At 29.5% G+C, this 23,077-nt stretch overlaps 1 protein-coding gene across 2 annotated transcripts in view; it reads left to right on the top strand.

The window, feature by feature from the left end:
- Nucleotides 1–21,745: 21,745 nt before the first annotated feature.
- LOC111633295 (kinesin heavy chain-like) overlaps nt 21,746–23,077 on the top strand; it is a 48,938-nt gene continuing 47,606 nt past the window's right edge. For both annotated transcript variants that reach the window (XM_023377832.1, XM_023377831.1), the window contains exons 1-2: nt 21,746–21,793; nt 22,144–22,199. The gene's annotated coding sequence lies outside the window, so the exon portion shown is untranslated. The remainder of the gene's footprint in view (nt 21,794–22,143; nt 22,200–23,077) is intronic.

Genomic DNA, 23,077 nt, shown 5'->3' with positions numbered 1-23,077 from the left:
AAGAAATTAACAGATGAGAATTGCTAATTTCAGGCACAATCAACAATATTCTATATTAATGACAGACAGTCATTTATTTAAAGTATATATATAGTGTTTAGTATAAGTATCCCTTGCTTAACATGAAATTAATTGTTGCAATTTTTTTATCTATGCAGCAGAAGTTTTAATTAATTAATGCAGCTTTACCAGCTTCTATACTTAACATGATTTGATTAATGCAATTTTGATATACATGGTAGCATGAGGGATTAATTAGCTGTGTTAATCAAGGGATACCTGTATACTAAACAATAAATGTTCTCACAATTCCATAATGCAAGTTCATTCCATAAAACACAATATAAATATCTAATGTTCTACTGATTAGGAGGTTAAATTTGAGAAATAATAGCTAACTTTGATAGACGTAAAAATATTTATATATATATTCTAAATCATTAGCTATATAGGAAGACAATCTTTAATTCTAAGAGTTTAAATAATATCCTCCTCCTATTCACTCATCTCCAGCACATCAGATCATCAAGTAAGGAGCTACTTATTTTAGTTTATTGAAACATTTTTAGGAAGTTTTCTCATCTTCAGTGATTTACATAAACTATTTTCAGAGTTGAACAATTCTTTTCAATCAAGACATCTTAAATATCAAACCATTTAATATTCTATTTCTTGTTCAAAATTTTTTATAAAATTAAAGTGAGGGAAGATGATTTTTTTTTTAAGAAATAAAGTAACAGTTTTAATAAGGAATGAGAAAGATTCAATATCTGATTTATGCAGTAAAAGTTGAGGATAATGAATACAGAGCTCAAAGTGACTCACTTTTTTTTTAGCTTTTTTTCATAGTTCCTCTCTTTTTTAGCTTTTTCTGAGGCAAAATTGCTTTTTTAGCTATTATCATTTCCCATTTGTAATTTATTTACTTATTTTTGTAAATGAGTTCAGGAGCAAACTAGCAACCAGCACACCCATACTGCAATCCTCCAACATTCAAACTGCAAGAGAGACATAAATGAATGCAATGAAGCCTTTGGTCCCAAGCAGTTAAGACTGACGACTGCCCCTCAGATGTCTCAATGTCAAAGTATTAGTGCTGAAAGTGTTGCTAGTATGAGCAATGTTGTAGACTCAAATGCAGTGCCAGTTCAGAACACCAATCATTGCAACAACCAGTGCTTCAACTTTGTAGTGCAAAAGATGGTGCTTAAATTGCAGAGCTTATATGGACTATGAATATGACAGCTAGCAATTATTCTTTTGCATCATGTCATGATATAAAGGAGACAGACAATCAATGCTGAGTGTGCAGACAATCTTCCAAAAGAATTCTCATTGTCACATCAAAAAATGAGATACTTAATCACTGAAGCTTGGGCCCAGATTTCTTTGATCAAAATGGTAGATGATGCACAATGGTCATTTTATAGCATTTCTTATGATGAGGCATGCAATATAGAAGACAGAAAATAACTGCAAATACTGATTAGATACTGGTCAGAGGAACAACAGGAAGTTGTCTGCAGGCATCTCCAGACCTCATTTATTGGGCATGCAGATGTCGAAACAATTAAATAAAAAATAATACTGGCAATTAAAGATGCATATCTATCTTTTGATAAATTACTGATGATTGGATGCAATGGACCAAATGTAAACAAAAAAGTATTGTCTCATAAATGAAATTCTGACAACTCGCAAAAAAGGCCTCATCAACACAGGGACTTGCAGCATTCATACAATCCACAATGCCTTTTTGAAAGGCCTGAAAGAGTTGGGCGGAGATGCTAAAAAAGCAATTTTGCCTCAGAAAAAGCTAAAAAAGAGAGAGATATGAAAAAAAGCTAAAAAAAAAAAAATAAATCAGATATTGAATCTTTCTCATTCTGCCCATCTCATCATAGCAACACACAGCTTTTTTGATGGGTGGCTCTCTAGGTGGGATCAATACACAGAAATTCAAGAGAAACTTAATTTACCATGCAACAAATTTATGAAGTATTCATCAACTAGATGACTGACATTTGGTCCTGCAGCAAAACGACTGATCGAACAATGAGAAGGCTCATATTATACTTCCTAAAGAACATTCTTCAAGAATTCCAGCTTAATGAATAGTGTTTCATATAAGATAATCTCAAAGTCATTGAAGTGTTCTACCATGAAAGCTGAACTCTATTTGGGAATATCTAGTGCTAAACTATTCATAAAGTTTATTAGGCATTTTCAGTGCAATGATCCTTTAATACATAAACTTTATAATGAATTGCTTACTCTGGTATGAATAAAAATTCAGTGTGATGGTGAAGAGAAAACAAGAGAAGTGCAGAAACTGCAGCATGACTTAAACAAAAGAAAATCATCTTTAATTACAAAAATTTTAACAAGAAATCAAAAAATGTACCTTGAAATAAATGGCATTTGAAATTTGACATGTTATATGGAGACACATTCTGGTAGTTATGTTACTCTTCCATTTCCATTGCTGTATAACGGTAGGAACTTTGTACGGGGCACATGAAAACTTAATGCAGGCCCATTCCATTCTAATATCATATGCAATGTTATTGATACAAGATGTGTGTGTTTGTGTTTTTTTTTTTAATAATGCCTCTTTTAGTTCATTTTAACACTTTAAGCTTTTTTTCAGTGTGAACTCTCTTTTTTCACTTTTTTTCACTGCCATGACTGCTTTAAGCCCTGTGAATAGGAGAAAACAGTTTCATATTAGTTATTAATAGTCCCTGGATTTATCCAAGGGGAGTTATGAAAATAACACATTTTGCTTCCAATTGACAAAAATGAACTTTTTACATTTTTTGAACTGAAATCAGCAAAAATCCTCAATTAGTGGATTGCAATTTTTTAAAATGCATTCATAATTTTTTGAAAAATATTGTCATGTATGCGGTCACTAATGCCATTGTAGATACAAAAAAAACATTTTGGATTTCAGAACAAAAGCAGTGGCATCTCTGGACATCATTTTGTAAACAATGTTGCCAGGTTGAATTGCATTATGTCAAGTGCGTGTTTTTTTTTAAATTGACAAAAATAAAAATTATTAGCATCCTAGCTATCTTTTGAGCTAATTTAATTTTAATTCATTAACTTTTGGCTACTTTTTAATAAATTTCACAATTAAACAAGCACCAGGAAGTGCTTGAAGAAATCCTCAAAGAAATTAGTGACAATGCTATATGGTTTGCTGTAGATGAAACTGCTGACTCGTGGACACTATGTTGCCTCAAGTATAGTGACATAGTAGGAAAATATGACAGAAAAGACTGCACTAAAATTCATCCTCTTTTATGCAAATTTTTAAAGAGGACAAATGCAGAGGCAATAGCAAGATTTGTTCAGGAAGGTCTAATATTACTGTGGCAAGATCAATTTCTCCAAAATACTGAAAGTTCTTGTCATGCTTACAGATGGTGTAGCATACAGGAAGGTTACTTCATACATTTTGAAGCCTTTTTCATATTATCTTATTCATGTAACCTGCCTGAATCACACTTTACATCTTCTGGCTGAACAAGTTCATTTATGTTTTAAACATGTAAACACTTTCATTTGTTTCTGCAAGAAACTACTTGCAAAGACACCAATGCGAGCTGCTTTATTATGAGTGTCTGTCAGATACTCTTTTTTTATTCACTCCCATAGTCATGAGATGGGGGCTCATGGATAAAAGTGGCAATATTCTACATAGAACATTTACATGACTTTCAAAATTTTATCAATGAACTGGATGAATCAGAAACTTCTTTCATTGTTTATGTTAAGGACACTTTGGCGAATCCACATTTAACTGCTTTTTTACATCTGTGCTCATTTGTTAAATTTTCTGGATATCGTTGAAGCATTAGAAGCAAGAGGGTTGTCACTTGAAGAGTTTCTAAAAATTTTTCAAACAGCAGAGGATTCTATACAAAACCTTCTTGGTGTATGTGAAGACAAAATTTGCATGAAGCTGGCAACTCTTTTGGAGAAAAACAGTGGTTTTTCTGTGTTTCACCAAGTTAATAGCTGTGTAGTCAGAAAATCATTGGAGATCCCTGAGGAAGTAGGGCTTACCACAGGACTGTCCTGTGACTAAGGTCGAGGCCGAGAGGAGTTTTTCAGTGTATAAAACATTCTTACTGACTGTTTACACAAGTCTGACAGAAGAAAATATTAATGGATTCCTTGTACAAAGGGAGACCCAAAAAAAACCGAACTGAGAGCGCGCTGCCATTTGTAGACCCGCTAGAATCGGGTTAGTAGAGACCTTCATGAAACAGCTGTGCAGACGGTGTCAGTTTGTAGGTTTACATTTGAGCATAGTGTTGTGTTTCTCTTACTGTTATTTTGTTCTGCCTGCGAAGTTCTGGGCGTCCTTCAACATTTCGAAACGATGAAAGCATTGAAAAAATCCGCCAAAAAAGTTTTAAGACATCTGTGAGAGGATGTGTGAAGAAAATGCCAGAACTTTGGCGATCAGGTGACTGGTTCCTTCATCACAACAATGCCCCTGCACACACAGCCTTACAAGTGACTCATTATTTGGCCTCTCGGGAATGGCCTGTCATTCCCCACCCTCTGTATTCACCAGACCTAGCCCCGTGCGACTTTTTTCTGTTTCCGAGAATGAAGAAAAATCTAAAAGGGAAGTATTTTGATGATGTGGAGGTGGAAAAACAGCTTAGCTAAGAGCACTGGATGATATCAAGGATGAAGAGTTCCAGAGATGCTTCAGTGGGGAAAGAGACTTCACAAGTGCATCGCATCTAATGGAGAGTACTTTGAAGGTGACTGAAGGAATTTTGTAAAAAAGTTAATAAAGTTTTTACACAAAAAATCCGTTTTTTTTTATTTTGTTTTTGGTTTCCCCATGTGTGTGCATGGTCATATTCAAACAGTTTATAATATTGTATACTGCATTAATTAATAAACAGATAACTGAAGAAAATTTGATAATTTTGTTTTATTTTTATTAACTTTTTGTCCAGAGAATAAATCTGAAAATGTGATCTTTTCTATCTGATTTTGGATCCCAAACTCTGCTTTTATCCATCCGAAAAATTTAGGGCTTGGTTATTAAAATTAATTATAGAAAATTCAAAATGCCTAAAATATCTGATATATTCAGAACAGAATTTATGCAGTTTTGACAATAAGAAAGAATAATTTTTATTTTCTGTCTTGTTGAAAATTTTTGGAAAAATGCATGTTAAAGAAAAAAATTCAAAAAAAGATATTTTAAGATTATAAAAAATATTTTGATTTTTATATCCTACTACAAATATTATTCTGATTGCTGATTTGTTTGTTGTCTTATTTTGTATGTTTTGTGTTAGCACACTTTTCCCAAAGATGGACTTATCACACTGGATTAAACATGAAACAGAATGACCTTGAGACATAATTTGCAGAATAATTTTATATATTCATTTTGTTCTGTGTTTAATCCAGTGTGATAAGTCCATCTTTGGGAAAAGTGCACTAGCACAAAATCTACAAGTAGTTGATGTATCTGGCAATGCTTGGGTTATTTTATGAAAATATCAAATAGGTTTAAAAATTACTTTTATTACTTGGTGACTACACTATATTTACTTCCATTGCAATTTCAACAAATTTTATTCTTTTTCTTTTTATATTCTTTTATGTAAATCAAAAAATAATTATTATTTTATTATTTTTGCGCACATTTGTTTCATCATACTTTTACACCAATATTTGCAAAGGTTAAAAAATTCTCAAACAATGAACAATTTGAGTAATCTGTAACAAAACAATTTCAAGTGATATATTTTGAGAATCAATAACTACATTTCAAATAAACATTGAAAGCAGATGGGAAATAATAATAATGAGATTTTTTAAAATATTTGTATCAATAAACTAATTTTCTGATATTTGTGTGAAGGAATATTGGTTAAATAGTAATGACATCAAAGCCAGTTTTAGCCAGTTACACATCATTTAAATCATGTGTTCTTAATAGTTAAATTGTTTTATTAATTTACTATTTCCAAAATGGAAATAACCAAACATGAAGTTAAATGTGTTTTTGGAGACAGATTGGTCAGTAGGCAGTGACATAAGTTATTTGCTAAAATGAACTGTTATGACCATTTGGAAGAAATTTGTGGGCTTTTGCAAATTTTTTTTATAAAACACAATGGATTTGTAAGAAAGTATACAAATAAAACAAGATAAATTTTCCAAAAACATTCGAGAAAAAAGATGATGAAATTCAACAATACTATTAATCCAAACACATACATATATACAAAGGCTTCATACAGATACAGTGCTGCCACAAACAAACATACAAACAGAATTTCCCTTTTTAAGTAAAAACAATAGAAATACATGGCTGGCATTATTTACATTTAATAAACACACAAAAATATAAATATGACTTACAAAGATAAAACTTTGCTTTTATCCTTCTTTTCACCATTTGCAGAGGCAGTAGCCTCAACAGGAAGGTTGTCTCTGTAACTTTGTGAATTGTTTGAGGACTGCTGATGGTGTGAACAGCGAAAAGAAGGACAAAAGCAAAGTTTTATCTTTGTAAAAGTAGTATTTATATTTTTATGTATTATTATTATTTGCATTAAGGCTAAGCCTTGTTACAGGGGGTATTTTTCAATGCTATTATTATTATACATTTGTTATTTTTCCATCATTTGATATACATGTAGGAATAATTATTGAGATTGAGAATTATAGAAATGACAATAAACTTCCAGAGTTCGTAACCGTCGTAACCGTCTTGACGGAATAATAATGCTTTTGCCTTCGTAACGTCCTTTGTTTCCCTTCCACTTTCCACCTTTAGCGTCGTCACCCACCGTCGTCTTGTTTACTACTGTCCCTTACTTGACACTCCCTTTTTCTCGCTTCTCCCCTCACTTGACTCTCCCTCGTTCCCCTCGCCTCCCCACAACCCCTCGTAAATTTTATTGTCTTAACGGCTTAGGAATGTTACTCGCCTAAACCCCACATACATAACATTCAAGATTATCACAATAATCGTTTAGTATTAAATTTATCAATATTTTCCTTTAAGTAACATAATTAGTAAACACAACAAATTTTATCAATTTATTATGTATTTTTTAGTTCTTTGGCAATTAGATTAAAAAAACCATTAATTTTATACATTTAATTTAACGTAAGATTGTTTAATTTAGTTCTAGTCTTAATTATGGTTCGTACATATTATTTCATTAATTTCATATTTTTGATGATATTTCTTTAGTCCTTCACAGTCTCTTATTATATGGTTCAAAGAATAGTCACTTGATTTACACCAATAACATCTGTCCTTAGTAAAATTAAAATAAGTATTATTAATAAACAATGAATATTTATTAAGTTTCTTATAGTTTATAAGGTTTGCTTTGTTTGACATATTCCTAAACTGTTTTAAGGCTTTATTTTTCTTTATTTTAGAGATATAACAGGTAAAGTCATACCAAGGCTTCTTAAACTTATTGGTTTTTATATTATTAATCTTTTTTATATTAATGAATTTTTTTATTAGATTTTCCAATTGATAATATATTTCTATTCCTTTTCTTGGTAAAAATTTAGGTAAATTTTTGATTTTTTCACTAATTTGCAATTGAAAATTCAGATAATCATATTTTATTATTTGATACGGTTGAAATTTTCTATTATTTAGTTGGATATTTGCCATTTCAAAGACAGTCAGGACTGGAAAATGATCAGATAGATCGCAATTTAAAACTTGAATTTTTACACATATATCAGACAGCAAATCAGAACATAACATAAGGTCTATTACTGAACTTCCAATATTAGCAACACAAGTAAATTCAGATGGATAGTCATTTTTTATTCTTCCGTTTAAAATTATTAATTGCAGTTGTTGAGTATTTTTTATTAATTGAAGTCCTAATCTATTATATTTATTATCTTTTGATTTCCGGTTAAAGTGGATTAGATTATTTGGTCCATTATAATCTGAATCCATTATCTGTGCTATTCTGGAATTAAAATCACCAAACAACAATACATAAGGAGAGATATTTTTCCATTTTTCGAGATTTTTGAATATTTCATTTAATAATTCTATCCTGTCAGGCGGTACATAAACTAACATCACAATAATTAACTTTTTGTATAAATTTTTCATATCAGTATTATCAATTTGTAATAAGATTAGAATATAATTAGTTGTTTTTTGTATAAATTTTACGGAACCAATGTTTTTTCTTAATATTAGACATAGTCCTCCATACGGTCTTCCAGGTCCTATTGGTTTCTGTGCGTCGGAAGATATAATTGTATGTTCCATTCTATTTTTTATAATTTCATTAGCTGGTGTGACTAGCCAGGTTTCAGTTATACCTAAAATATCTGTTTTATTTAGTAATTGAGAAAATTCTTGAGTTTTTATTTTATGGATTAAACCTTGGCAGTTCCAGTTCGTAATATTTAAGTTAAGATTATTTGAAATTTTACTATCTTGATTATTTTCATATTCTAATTCTGAATTAATTATGTTATTGGATTTTTCTGTAGAGAATACAACAAAAAATCATCAGCGTATACCAATTGATCTCGAACATAACTATATGTAATTTTTTTATTATTAATTAATAGATAGTCATCACGCAGTTTAAGTTGAAATCCTTGTTTCTTAAAATCTGTGTAATATTGTAAAAGTTTTTTCCTTCTTTTGCGAGAATCTTTATTTAAATCTGCTGATATATTTATTTCTTGCCAATTTCCCAATGTCTTGTTATATTTCAATTTATTAAAGGCTGCAAGGATTCTATTTCTTAATTGGTTTGATTTTAAAACTATGCACTTAATATGAATATTTGAATTAGGTATTGAGTACATATTTTCTATTTCCTCTGATTCACTGCAGTCTATTTTTAAAGTATCAGAAAAAAATGTTGCTAACTCATTTTTTGTAATATTTTTAAGCTGATTTGTATAATCATAAATTATAATTTTATTATTATTTATGGTATTAGTCATAGTATCCAGTTTATATTGAGTTAATTCATTTTCCAGCCTTAGTTTAGTAAATTCATTTTCTATTTTATCATTCCTTATCCTTATTTGATGAATTTGATCTTTAAATTCTTTAATTTCATTTTGAATTAAATTAATTTCTTGTCTTATAAGTGAAAATTGGCTTATCAACTTATCATTACTGTTAGTTATCAGTTCGACTATCTTATTCCATAATTGTGCTGTTGAAATGTCTGTTTGTTCCGCAGGTAATTGTTCTTGTGAAGAAGTTAAATTAATTAGCTCACCTGTTTGATATGATGCTTCAACTCTTCTTGGTTCAGTATATTCAGTGATAAGGTTTGAATCTGGTTCCAATGGTTTAATGCCATTAGTCAGCAATTTCTGACGAGTAGGTGGTCTTCCTCTTTTTGTTAGAGTTTTCTGTAAGGGGCCAGGATTTGACTCTATTCCAGCAATCAATAACAACAAAATAATGAGCTTAATGTTATTCCTTTTAGTCAAAAACAATTCAGAATTTTTCATTTCTTGAAAAAAATCAAATGAAGAATGAAAGTGCAGAAAAATTCACGTCAACAGCATTGACGATCAGAGCGCCCCCCCTATATTTTTATGTATTTATTAAATAAATAAAAAAATTTCCCTTTTATTCACTAGATTAGCTAATAAGTCTATTAATTATTATGAGAATTAAATAATATACTTACAAAAAAAATTTACAGTAAACCCTTGTCAACTTCAACTAATATTATATTAATTATTGAATCAGGGAAGTAATAATTAGAACTGCAGTATCAAATTTTTGTTGATATTAAGTTAATAAAATTCTTTGAATATTTTTTTAAGTAATAATAATTTTCCAGTATAAGTATAACCCTAACTTTTTTTTAATTATACTTTATATAATTTTATTTTTTTTATATTTATTTAATATAATAATAGATTAGTAAAAATAAATTTTAAAGTGATATAATTAGAAATGAATACAAATTAGTCTTTTTTTTTTTTTTTTATGTATGTAGTTCTGTATCTAGAACTATTAAGTTGGTTACCAAATAAATATCANTTTTTTTTTTTTTATTGATTGTGGCTAGTAATGATTGACCTAGATATAAAAATAAGACTTTGGTCATTGTTCTTTTAGTGGAATATATAACTTTATTTTAAAAAATGCAAATTACTTATCTGTTTTGACAGTTTTTATTTTTTCAACTTGATATTTAATAAGATTAAAACTATATATTGAATATGGTAGGACCGTGCCATACATGGACTTGCCACATAATTTTAAGTTTACACTCCAGAAAAATAAATGGAATATACATAAAATAGAAATTTTTAACTGTGTGCTAAATCCTTGCCATTAGAAAATATCAAATTTTGACATAATTTTACTAAATTGTTCAATAAACTGACATTGATTCTAGAATTTCTTTTGGTCCAACTAGAATTTATTCTGTTAGCTAAATTCATAACAGTTGTGTTTTCCAAAGAAATAACATTATTCTAATAGATAAAAATATAAATTATATTAATAATTTTTTTCATTATTTCATATTAGAAATAATTTATAAATAATATATATCTTGAGGTTATTTGAGTCTGATATAAAATTTCATTAATCAGTGTGATTGATGGTTTATCTGATGTACCAAATTAGATTTGGCAGATTGTAACACTAAAATGCAATTACATATTTCCTCAATTCTAAGATGTTTCATGACTTAAAAAATTTTTTTTTAATGAAGAGAGAAATTTTTAAATAATCAATTTTATTTAGTTGTATTAAATAACAAGTTAGAAAAGTGCTTCTCTAATTTGTTATTTAACAAAAATGAATAAAATGTCATGAAACAGAGTGCTTGGCATGTCTATTTCTGTGCTCTTCTGCATATACGTTTGTTTTTAATACTTTGTCATAATATCTTGAAGGTGTTTTAAATGTTATAAATAAGAATATCATTGTTGTTTTGAATTGAAAATTTAAATTAATTTGACTGTTCATGTAATACAGCTGAAAGTATCTATCATTAATGCACAACACACACTTATGTAGTCCAGCTGCAATGATTATTGTTTTGGACTGCAAATGTAAGGCATTGAACCTAAGACCTTACTTTAGACAAAGTAAAAGTCAAAAAGTGAATCTTAAAATTAAATAATTATGTGGTATTAAAATTATTAATAAAAAATTATATATAAAAATAATAATCTTTTTTAATCTGTATTTATTATTTAATGTTATTAGATGTGTGATAAATCATATATATTTATCGCATTTCATTCTTATTACCCATGATGTCATCTTACTCACAATGGTGCATAACCCACAGGAAATTGCTAGAACAAAAATAAAACCTCTGTATAAACCACATAATTGTATACCTTGCATCTATGGGAGATGCCATTACTCCATAAGAACAAGTTTGTAACTGTAATTTAAAATCACTATATACTAACCCTATTGCAGAACCTAAACTCTTTTTAATTATTTTAAATACACTCAAACCATGCATTACATCTTAGCCAAATAGAGTTTTCTGTGTTTTATTCATGTTTTTAGTATTTAAATAGGGCCATTTCCCATAGAAAGTCCTCCTGGCAGGCATCCCCTCAGCAGATCACTCATGTTGTGTTACTGTAAACAAATAAACCAGCCAACCTTACAGTTTTGAATGGGATTGTTGAGGAGGACTATCCTGTCACTACAGGATAGGTCAAGCTTTCACATGTTAGAGCATGTGATCTGGAAAGAGATGATTGGCGTCATCCTGGATAAGTCAAGACCGGTATGCCAACCAAGACAGACTCGATAAAAAGCTCAGCTCAGCTCCAGATTTGTCAGCCAGCGGATTCAAAACTTACATATAAAGCAACATTGGATTGAGGAAATGGGAGCCTAGCCTGAGACTATGAGGAGAAAGGAGTTTGGATTCAGACCTTGTAGTTAGAAGCAATCAAGGGATATTGCTGTTTATCTCTATAAATAGTGTTAAATAAATAGACATAATTTGAGTTCAAGGAGTTGTAAGGTGTCTTTTTGACGGACTGGAAATCGGAGGTCACAATTTGAACTTTAGTGGAATCATCATGAAATTTCCAGAAGTGCAGGCATGCTAGTGCTGGGCGATCTAAATTTTTATTATAAAATTACAATTAAAATTTAATATGTGAATTGAACTTATAATATATATTGATATGTATGCCAGTGGCGTCCCCAGAAATTTTTGTTGAACGGCTTATCTCATATTGTCCCTTTATCTAGAACATTTATTATTTACATTTGTATACAAATACAATATTTATCAGGTAGCTTACTCTGTACTTGCTCTTGCATATCGATATTCTTTTTAACTTTGCCAATTTCTCAAGTAGCCTGCAAATGAAATTAAATCTATAAAGGGTAGATTAAAATCAATCTTGATTGAATCTTGAATGAAGCATTTGTGCTAATAAACTGTGAGAAAAATTTTCAGCAGAGTTGAAAATGAAGAAATAATGGCTCTAACCAAATTAAATTCCCTATTATCAAATAAATTAATGCAAGAAACATAATTATTATTTTTGTATCCATTTTATACAGGAAAATAAGAAAAACACTTGTTTTACTAGTTTTAAACATTGTTTTTGTGATATTTTGTTCTGAGTTCATTAAAAGTATCTAAATATTTTTTCCAATATGTTAGCTTGAAAAGTATTGTTGTTTTCTTCTGTTGCAGCAGACTGTGAAATATGTTTCCATGGTGTGTTGAGGATTGGATGTCTTTACAGAAAATATGCATAGCAATATTTGTCACTCTGAATACCCATACAAACACTATCAAACAGTATTACAATCGGTGTGAGTATTTAATTCACAGTGCATACAATTTATTGTCAGTTTGTTTGGCCAGATTCTGGTTTATTTTTCCATGATAAATTATCACTATGTGGTGAAATTTGCACTATGTAGCAGAAATTTTGGGTATTGTTTGTGATACTTGAACAAGTCTCATCTGCCCATGCTTACACAACTAGCAAAACTAGCAGTGTGATTTTTTTTAAAAAGCTTTTGTTATTAGAATTTCCATGATAAGCAGTAGGGTAAAAGCAAACAATTTTCTGTTTCTTTTTTCACAAACACTGCATGACTCAAGATTATTGTATTGAAAGATTATTAAAAGGATTTTTGCATACTTGTATTTCTATTTTAAAAGTTATTTAAAAATATCAAATGAACTTATTATTGTAAAAAAAATTACAGACTTAATGTAATTGTACTTTGTATTAATCTTTTATTTGTTATGATTTAATTTGTGAACAATTTATTTTTTTAGATGTTCTCATGGGTTACAATGGCACTATTTTTGCTTATGGACAAACTTCTAGTGGAAAAACACATACCATGGAAGTAAGTAAAAATCATTTTAAATATAACATTTACATTGAATAATATATTCATTAATTTTATTGTGAAATATAAAAATTTATATTATTTTGTAAAAAAAGAAAATTGTTATTGGTTATTGTTTTCAAAGAAAACTGTTGTTTTTTTATTTTAAAACATTTTTAATGACTTACAAGGGAACTATCGGAGTGTCTTCTAATAAATGTTAATAAAATTTAGTTAATAACTATGTTAAAAGTATACAAACTCTATATTAAATTTGTAGTATTTACTAAAAGTATTAATCAGGATGAATAGCAACCAAATGTCGTACTATTAACACAAATATGAAAATTTTCAGTAGTGAAATGGTTGCGGAGGAAGACGGCAATACAGTAATACCTCAATTTTCGTTGACTTTTTAGTTTTTTATTATAAAGTGTGAATTAGGATAGATATGTTGTAATTCCTGTATATTAAAATTTGCTTTATTAAGTTGTTCATTCGCTTGCTTACTTTTGGTTTTCATTGATTTTTTTTTCAAAAAATTTGCCTCGGATTTCATCGGCATGCCACATGATCTCCTTGCTAATTTTGTGAAAACAAAGAGCGACCTACGCATTTTTCTGTACACAAGTCATCGTGGCGTTGTTTCTTGCTGCATGGGCATTACTCCGTGCGTCTAGCAAAACAATTCCATTGCTTCCCTTCCTTTTAGTTCCATCATGGGACCAAAGAAAGTTTCTAGAGCCAGCAGCCCTTCGAAGAAGGCCAGGAACACAATCAAGTTGAAGGAAATTATTAAAAAATACGAGAGCAGCATTAAGATTGCTGAAATCTGCCCCATGTAATGTAATGTACTGTACTGTATGGGAAGTCCGCCATCCACGATAAGTTTCATTGTGGCGAAAAGAAGCAAAATGGAGGCTAATGTAGCGAAAGGTGTAAATGTGTTAACGAAACAAAGACCGCAAACAATTGAAGATGCCGAACAGTTATTAATTTCGATCAACCAAAAACAGTTAGATGGCTATTCTGTTTCGGAGACCATCATATTAGTTTTTTATACTCATTTTATATTAATTTCTTAATATTTTTAGTATTAAACACTACGAAAACCAAGGTATCACTGTATTACATTTACAGAGTAGAATAAGAAATAAACTCAAATAAATGTTACAAAAGATTATATATATATATTGCTTTAACAATGAAATATAATATAAAAGTAATGATAGAATAAATATAAAGAAAACAATCGAAACGTAATAAGTAAATACATTTTAATAGATACATTTAAAAGTTATTATATTCACAAATTATTAGATGGCAACTATTTACATGATATTTTTCAACAAAGCAAAATAAACAAAGAACCTGTTGGCATTGTGCACATTTAACAAATTGAAGATTTTGGCAATTACTCTCAACACAATTTAAACTGTCAGTGTTTTAAAAAGAAAAACAAACTTGTTTTACATTTAAGAATTGACACTTTTCATTTATGAGTCCAGAAGCAAACCATGCATGTTTAATCAAATTATTAAATATTGGCGCAGATAATTGATGATAAAGAATCGAATGTAATTTTATAATGCCATTTCTACTTGTCCAAAACAATTTCATTGAAGAATCATTACAGAATAATTGTATAGCATTTAAAATTTCTTTAGCTAAAAGTTTTAATTGTCTATGAAATCCAACATCTAAAGGTTGGCATATAGACATACACTTTGGTGGAATAATTAATATTTCGCATGAATTTTGATTTGTAGATGTTTGAAATACTGTATTATAAATATTAATATTTGTTTGTCCACTCCATGAGTCAATTATTAATAAAGAGTTTTCTGTTATATTTGGAGATAATATATCTTTTACATAGTTTGTAATAATTGCTGTAGATAATTTGCCAGATGAGCTAGCTGTAACAGTTACGTTTGGGGCATTGAACAGCGATGTTTGAACTCTAGGTCCAAAAGCTCCATGAGCCTCTTGTAAGCAAATAAATACATTACCTACAACTTGTTCGTTAGCATTAATTAAATATTGAATGGTATAGGAATGCGTAATTTTATTACTTGGAGAATGTGCAAATCCAATAGTATGTTTTTCTCCTTTATATGAAAGTGTTCTTGGTGAAATCATTTCGTATGAAAAACCACACTGATCCGTATTGAATATGAAGTTACACAAATAAGATGGCAATAAATTTTTTACTGTTTGAAATTGTGCAGCTTTTACTAAAATGTCCTTTTCGTTTACTATTTCTGTTTTATTTACAAGTTTTGTAATCTTTCGAGATGCTAATCTATATTCTTTTTTAAATTTTGCAACCCAAGAATCACTAGCTGTAAACTTAATTGAACTATTCAGTTGAAGAAATTTCTGTAATGCCCATATTTTTAATTGATTTAACAATTTTATAGCTGCCTCGAGCTTCGTCAAACATTTGTTTAGTATATTCTTTATTAATGATTTTTAACGTTTCAATTTTATGCTTTCAAGATTTAAATTGTTTTTTGTATAATTTCCATTTTGGATGTTTCTTATGTAAGTTAAGAATTTCTTCTTTTCGTTTTGTTGAGATTATATTCTTATCGGATTTTTCATCATTTGAATATCCTGATTCACAGTCAGTGTCTGCGTTATCAGTTTCTTTTTCTTGGAGTAGACGTGTTATTTTATTATCTGAAATAGGCCTATCTTTAATCAAATTATTATTTTCCATCTGACAAAATTCTTCGTCATCTCTACTTACATAACTACTTAAAATATCGCTAAATGCATTAAAAAGCAGTTTGGCTACCTGTTTATCAACATCTGAAATATTAGGCCTACGAACCTTTTCTGTAGGCCAAACATTATCACATAAACGTTTAAATTCTGCTATAATGTTTTGAATATTTACGTTTAATTCTTCCATTCTCGAAAATTCTGAAATTTATTCTTAAATGTAATAGTGCCGTCTTCCTCCGCGACCTTTTCACTACTAAAAATTTTCATATTTGTGTTAATAGTACAACATTTAGTTGTTATTCATCCTGATTAATACTTTTAGTAAATACTACAAATTTAATATAGAGTTTGTATACTTTTAACATAATCATTAACTAAATTTTATTAATTCTTCTCCCATTTTTGAAAATTTCAGAATTTATTCTAAATGTAATATCACCGTCTTCCTCCGCAACCCTTTCACTTCTAAAAATTTGCATAATTGTGTTAAACTACTATAAAGTAGTACAACATTTGATTGCTAATAACTCTGATTAACACTTTTAGTGAAAGCTACAAATTTAAAATAGAGTTTGTATAATTTTAACATAGTTATTAACTAAATTTTATTAAAATTTATTAGAAGACACCGACAGTTCCCTTGTTAGTTTTTTCCAAAACATTGACCAAAACTAATTTAGTTTGTAAAAATGGAACATTAAAATAAAATATATTTATCCATTGTATTTTTTACAAGCTATAATGGGTGTTTTATTATCAATAATAATCTTTATATTTTGTGCACAGTATATTAATAACTAAAAATTTTCCTTTATTTTGTATATATTTTTTAATAATCCTCATTTATGAAGATTGAGTGCTTTTACAAATAAGTGTTTTTTTATTTTTACTATTGAAATTGAACTTTGGTTTGATTAATTTTCAATGAATTTACAGTGCTTTGCATCATTTGAGATGATTTTGATTTGTTTTTAAATAGAAAAACCAAATTAAAATAATTTTTCCATCCTTTATTTCATGTACAATAGTTGAACAATTTTAATCTCGTGCCTTTGTATAATGATAAATACCCAGTAGCATGTGATTACAGACTAGATGTTTGTAGATTGTAAATGCTACATAATAACTTTTTGGATATAGTATTTTCAATCAAATAGGAGATGTAAGCATCAGATAAGACAGTCTTCATCAAGCTTTTAAAGCTGAGATTTTCATTTTCAGCTATCTAAATCGCAACATTGTTTCAAATTCTGAAGATTCTGAAAAATAAGTTTTGGTTTTTGATGGTTTAGTGTTAATATAAAATCATTGTTTACTTGTATTATTTTAATAGAAAATTTTATTAAATTATCTAATTACAGTAATACCCCGAACTTATGCGATAGGTGGGACCGAGCGATAACTGCGTAAGTCAGGGTATAATTTTGCAATTTGTGTAAAATCCAAGTCTGTTGTATATAAGCTAATAAATGTTCTCGTTAATCTTATCTCGTCTTTTGATTCGTTCACGGTTACAAGAAATCACCACATAAAGTCTCTCGAGTCTCCGTAGATATAACAAACACAGAAATAAATAACACAAAATAAATTGTAGCTATGTGTCGATTCCGCATGACACGTCCGAACATGTAAGCCGACGAGATTTGAAAATCGCGTAACTCCGGGTTCTCGTAAGTCGGGGTAGCGTAAGTTGAGGTATTACTGTAATTAATTTTATAATATTTATCCGATAAGAGCTGTCCCTCACTGCCATTCCTTTGGCGATAATTCAGTTCGTATATATTAGAACAGACAGTCGCTAAAACTTTTTCAGTACTTGCCGACGTCTTGAACTTCTTGTTAATGAGAAACGCCAAATGTTTCGTGTCATGGATTTCTTCTTCGGAAGTGATAAACCCAGTTTTTATCTCCGGTGATGATAGAATACAAAAATTATTTCCCCTAATTTGTATAATGGCGCAGGTGTTCCAAAGACAGACCCATTCTCAGATGATTTTAATCTGCAGAAAGATAACTGGAAACATATTGACTGAAGACTTTGTAGAAACACAAACACTCATGGATAATTTCTCACATAGCTGCATATGAACAGCCGAATTTATCCTTCAGTTTGTTCATTCTTGACTCGGCTATTTGNGGTTGTATATAAGCTAATAAATGTTCTCGTTAATCTTATCTTGTCTTTTGATTCGTTCACGGTTACAAGAAATCACCACATAAAGTCTCTCGAGTCTCCGTAGATATAACAAACACAGAAATAAATAACACAAAATAAATTGTAGCTATGTGTCGATTCCGCGCGACACGTCCGAACAATAGTGTGAGTGGAGTGAGTAATCAAGAGTTGTGTGGCGCTCAAACAAAAGACGAATTGACGAGATTTGAAAATCACGTAACTCCGGGTTTGCGTAAGTTGGGGTAGCGTAAGTCGAGGTATTACTGTATTATATATAGATGAAAAGTGAATGATATTAAATGTTTTGTTTAGAAACTTGTTTAGAATAAGTGCATAACATAAAGTATGCACTTATAATAAACATACAGTAGTGTGATGACATTGCTGCTTCTCTCATGGGAGAAAAGAAACAGAAGAAGGGAGTGTGCTTAGAATTATTGTTTTTGGAAATTAGTACATATAAATAGATTAATGATATTTAAATAAATCTCTTCTCATATAATTCTCTCTCTTCAACATTCTTGAAGAAATTCAAATTTCTTTAAATAAATTATTGAAGGCATTATATTGATATTTTCATCTGTATATTATATTATATATTTTATATTAAATATATTATGAATGGTGTAATTTCAGGTACAAAATAAATTTTATTAAGAATTTAGAATAGTTTTTCATTATTTGTATGATGGTGATTATTATTATTTTTATTTAATTAATTAATTTTTTGGTGTTTTTTTTCCACAAGTAGATTATAGAATACAGTACTGCCCCATTTGCCCCCTCTGTGAATGTCCATGTTCCTGTCAACACTAAGGTGGTCTTTTAATCGTATCCAATTGTAAGCTCACCAATTAGGGAGGAGTTTATTCTCTACTGTCAGAATGGACTAAAGTCAATTCGTATGTGAGTGGTGGTTTTAAGGAGGCAGGAAGAGACAAGTGTTTCACAAAGAAACCATTTATTTAGGTGACAATGCCACATAATTAGGTCAATATCCGGAAATCCAGAGTTTGGTTCATGTTGTCTTCAAAAGTTCTTTCCTCTCTCTTTTCACGTCGGCGAAGCCCTGGGGCATTGGCGAGTTGGTCTTCATTGGTGTCAAAATTAATTGCATAAAATGGCAAAGGATTCACAAGGAACTGGGGNAACTTATTTTATTTTATGATTTTATAAATAAATAGTTATGAAATAATTATTACATTTTATTTGGAATTATTTGCCATTTTAAGTGTAATTTTCTCATTTAAGTATTTAAAATTAGAGATATGAAGTAAAAAATTACTTTAATAATTTTAAATACACTAAATGGTCATTGAATTAGGAACACCATTCCAGCACCTTGGAGGTGGTAAAAGGATTCATATAATTTTTCATAAATTTTCACATTATCCTTTGCTGCAGTTATGATGTGTTCACCTGTCATTTCTATAGTAGAAGGTGATAATTGCCAGTCATGGGCAACTTGAGTGACTTTAAGCACAGACAGATTCTTGGGGCCTGGATGGTGGGTGCCATTACAGTAGAGCGTCGTTTATCCGAATCACTTGGGACTGGGGTTGTTCAGATAACTTTTTTTTCAGATAACCGATTATGTATGAAAAATATATTAACCTTTCCCGTGTTGAAATTTTTCTCTGTTGCGTGTTGCTTCGCGTTGAATTTTCGTCGATATTAAGCCTAACGAAAACTTTTTAAAATAATAATTGTGGCTATTGTATAGTTAAAAATTATTTTTTTATTTTGTACAAACAAAATAAATATATTGAAAAATATAAAAACCAAAAAAATATACTAGACAAGGCAGATATGTTTCAACAATGACCTTGTAATGTACGTTGTGTCAGCTGGAGTTCAATAGTGGATGACCTGCATGGATGCCTCTGTTGACCATGTGTTATTGCAAACAATACCTCTTATGGGCAAGGGAAAGGTGTCATTAGACCTTGGACATGCAGAAAACATAGTTGTATGGAATGATGAATCCTGCTTCAACTGAGCCATACCAATGGCCTGGTCCAAATTAGTGTAAATAGCATGAAGCCATATCCCCTGGTTGCAGAGTTGGGGTTCCACAAGCTGCTGACACCAGCTTGTGGAACACCATCTCTCTTGGCAAGGTGTAGGACCATTGATTATCATTCCACAATCCTTGAATAGTGAACGATACAAGAACCTGTTAGATGATTATCTGTACCAGTATCTCCATGCTATATTTCCTGACAATGATGCCATGTTTTAACATGATAATTCATTGTGTCATCATGCAAAACTCACTTGGGAATGATTGAAGGAACAAGATAATGAATTACACACACTACTTTGGCCCCCCAAACTCACCATATTGCAACCCTGTTGAACATGTGGTGAGGTTGTCGCCCACTCCCGTGTGAAATGTGCACCAACTGACAAAACTGCTCAAGCAGGAGGTCCAGTTAAGAATAGAGAATGTTTGGCATCTAGTAGAGTCCATACCCTAGTGTTTGCTGCAAGCCATGATTATCCAGAAAAATGGACCAACCTGTTTCTAATGTAGTGATTGTCAAGTATATGATAATAATTAACAGTAATAATAAAAATTTTCAGAATAATATATTTATGGGCCACATTCATATATGGAGATTGTTCTTGTCTACAAAATTTGAGCATGTACACACACACACACACACACAGAGCAAATTAAAAACTACTTTTCTACTTTTTCCTCAACATAGTAAGCTTTTTGGTACACATAAAAATCATTAGAAATAAAACATATATTGTGAAGCTGGTTTTATTTTACAGTTTACATTCTTTTTTTTTATATTTTGAAATATTTTTATTGCTTTTTCATATGAAAATAGGTAGTATCATTCACGCTTGTAGGTATAGAACAACTAACAAGTTAAGTACTAAAGTACTTAATCACTTAAGTACTAAAATATAGCAAAAAAGAAAAAATTTATAGTAGCAAAGGCTTTCTCCCATGTTAAACAGTCATCTTCAGGCTAGAGACCTTCAAAAGAGGAACTGATCATGATGGAATCCTAGATTCAAAGAAAATTTCATGCTCTGTTCCTTTTTTGAAGGTCTGTAGTCTGAAGATGACTATTTTAACATGTCTTGTTAGTTGACATATATATCCATTTTTGTTGTTATTGAACTTATATAACAACCAAATATACTCTTGGGAATTAAGACTATTCTGAAGGGAATATTTGAAGTATAATCGCTACAAGGCATGCATACAATAAATATCTTAATGTCCTATTGTTGTTGTTAATTAACTTCCTATAATTTTAACTTTTAGTTAAAATTATATGAAATAAAATAAATCTATATTCTTGCCATTTCAACTTTATAAATGTTTATTCAGAGTTTTATTTCGTTTTGTGTTTTGTTGTTATATTAATTATTGATTTAAATAATTTTAGTATCATATGAAATATCATAATTAATTTTGAATATTTAATTTTAGGTTTCTTATTTTGAAATTTATTTGGATAAAATTAGAGATTTATTAGATGGTAAGTTCAATAATTTTATTATTATTTTCTGATTACTATATTAATTCATAATTATAGTTAAATTTTTACTTATGAATAGCTATTATAATATAAAAGATTTTGCTTATTTAATTAACTATTATTTGAATATTTGAATTGTTTTTGATTTTTTCATTTTCAGCTTTATTATGTTTTGATAATTATCTAAATAAAGAAAATTTTAAATCATATTTCTATGCTATAAACATAGAAATATTTAAGACTTCTATTACTTTTGAAATACTTGATTTATAAAAGTTGATTTTCATTATTTAATTTTATTAGGATTTAATGTATAAATAACAATAATGCATTTTAAATTTTATTTATAGTATCCAAAACAAACTTATCAGTTCATGAAGATAAGAACAGAGTTCCATTTGTAAAGGTAAATTATTTAAGATTACTGTTAGCATTTTGTATTGCATGAATAAATAATTATGGTGTGATTTACATTTTAAATCATAATATAAAATGATATTTCAGACAGAAGTTATAAAATATGAGATTTTATTAATAATTTAATATAATTGATACATTTACACTTTATTAATCACAAATCTGGTCCATTTCAAAAGATTGTTTAGAAATATATTTAGAAATTATAAGTTTTTTAGTTTTATATTTTTATTAATAATATATCATTACAGATATATTATTAATGAAAATATGACATGTAGTGGTGATATTTAGCAGGTTCACACAGGTTCAGCCGAACCCATTGTTAACATTTTCAAAGTTTTCCAAACCTTGTTAAACACAAGTAACATTTCTCAGTGATTTTGTTTCTTTTAAAAAATATATTAAAATATACGTATTATACTCTGTAACACTACTAAACTAGAGCCTTATACTTCATTTGCCTTGGTGCGACCTCCCTTGACCGTTTCAATCTCGACTAAAATGAGGTTCAGTTGCGATCAACTCAAGAGAGTTCTTGAAACTAGATCCAGCATAAGAGAGCTCCCACAATCCCACACGCGCGAGAAAATACAAGATGGCTGCGGAACACATGTCATAATAAAATATGTACAAAATAAACCATTTTGAACACACTTTATTATTATTTATAAAAAAAAAATATATATATATATATACTAATATTATAAAGAGGTAATGTATGTATGTATGTATGTATGTATGTAAGTTTGTATGTATGTATGTATGTATGTAAGTTTTTTTGCAGCAGGTAATCTCCGAAACTACTCATCCGATTTCAAAAATTCTTTCACCAATATTTAGAATGGAACCTCAGGGTGGACATAG

Source organism: Centruroides sculpturatus, unplaced genomic scaffold, assembly GCF_000671375.1.
Source record: "Centruroides sculpturatus isolate CEXI.00-Female unplaced genomic scaffold, Cexi_2.0 scaffold721, whole genome shotgun sequence".
NCBI classification, from domain to species: domain Eukaryota; kingdom Metazoa; phylum Arthropoda; class Arachnida; order Scorpiones; family Buthidae; genus Centruroides; species Centruroides sculpturatus.
The sequence above is the reverse complement of the archived record's forward strand: the minus strand, read 5'-3'. Positions and strand labels throughout refer to the sequence as shown.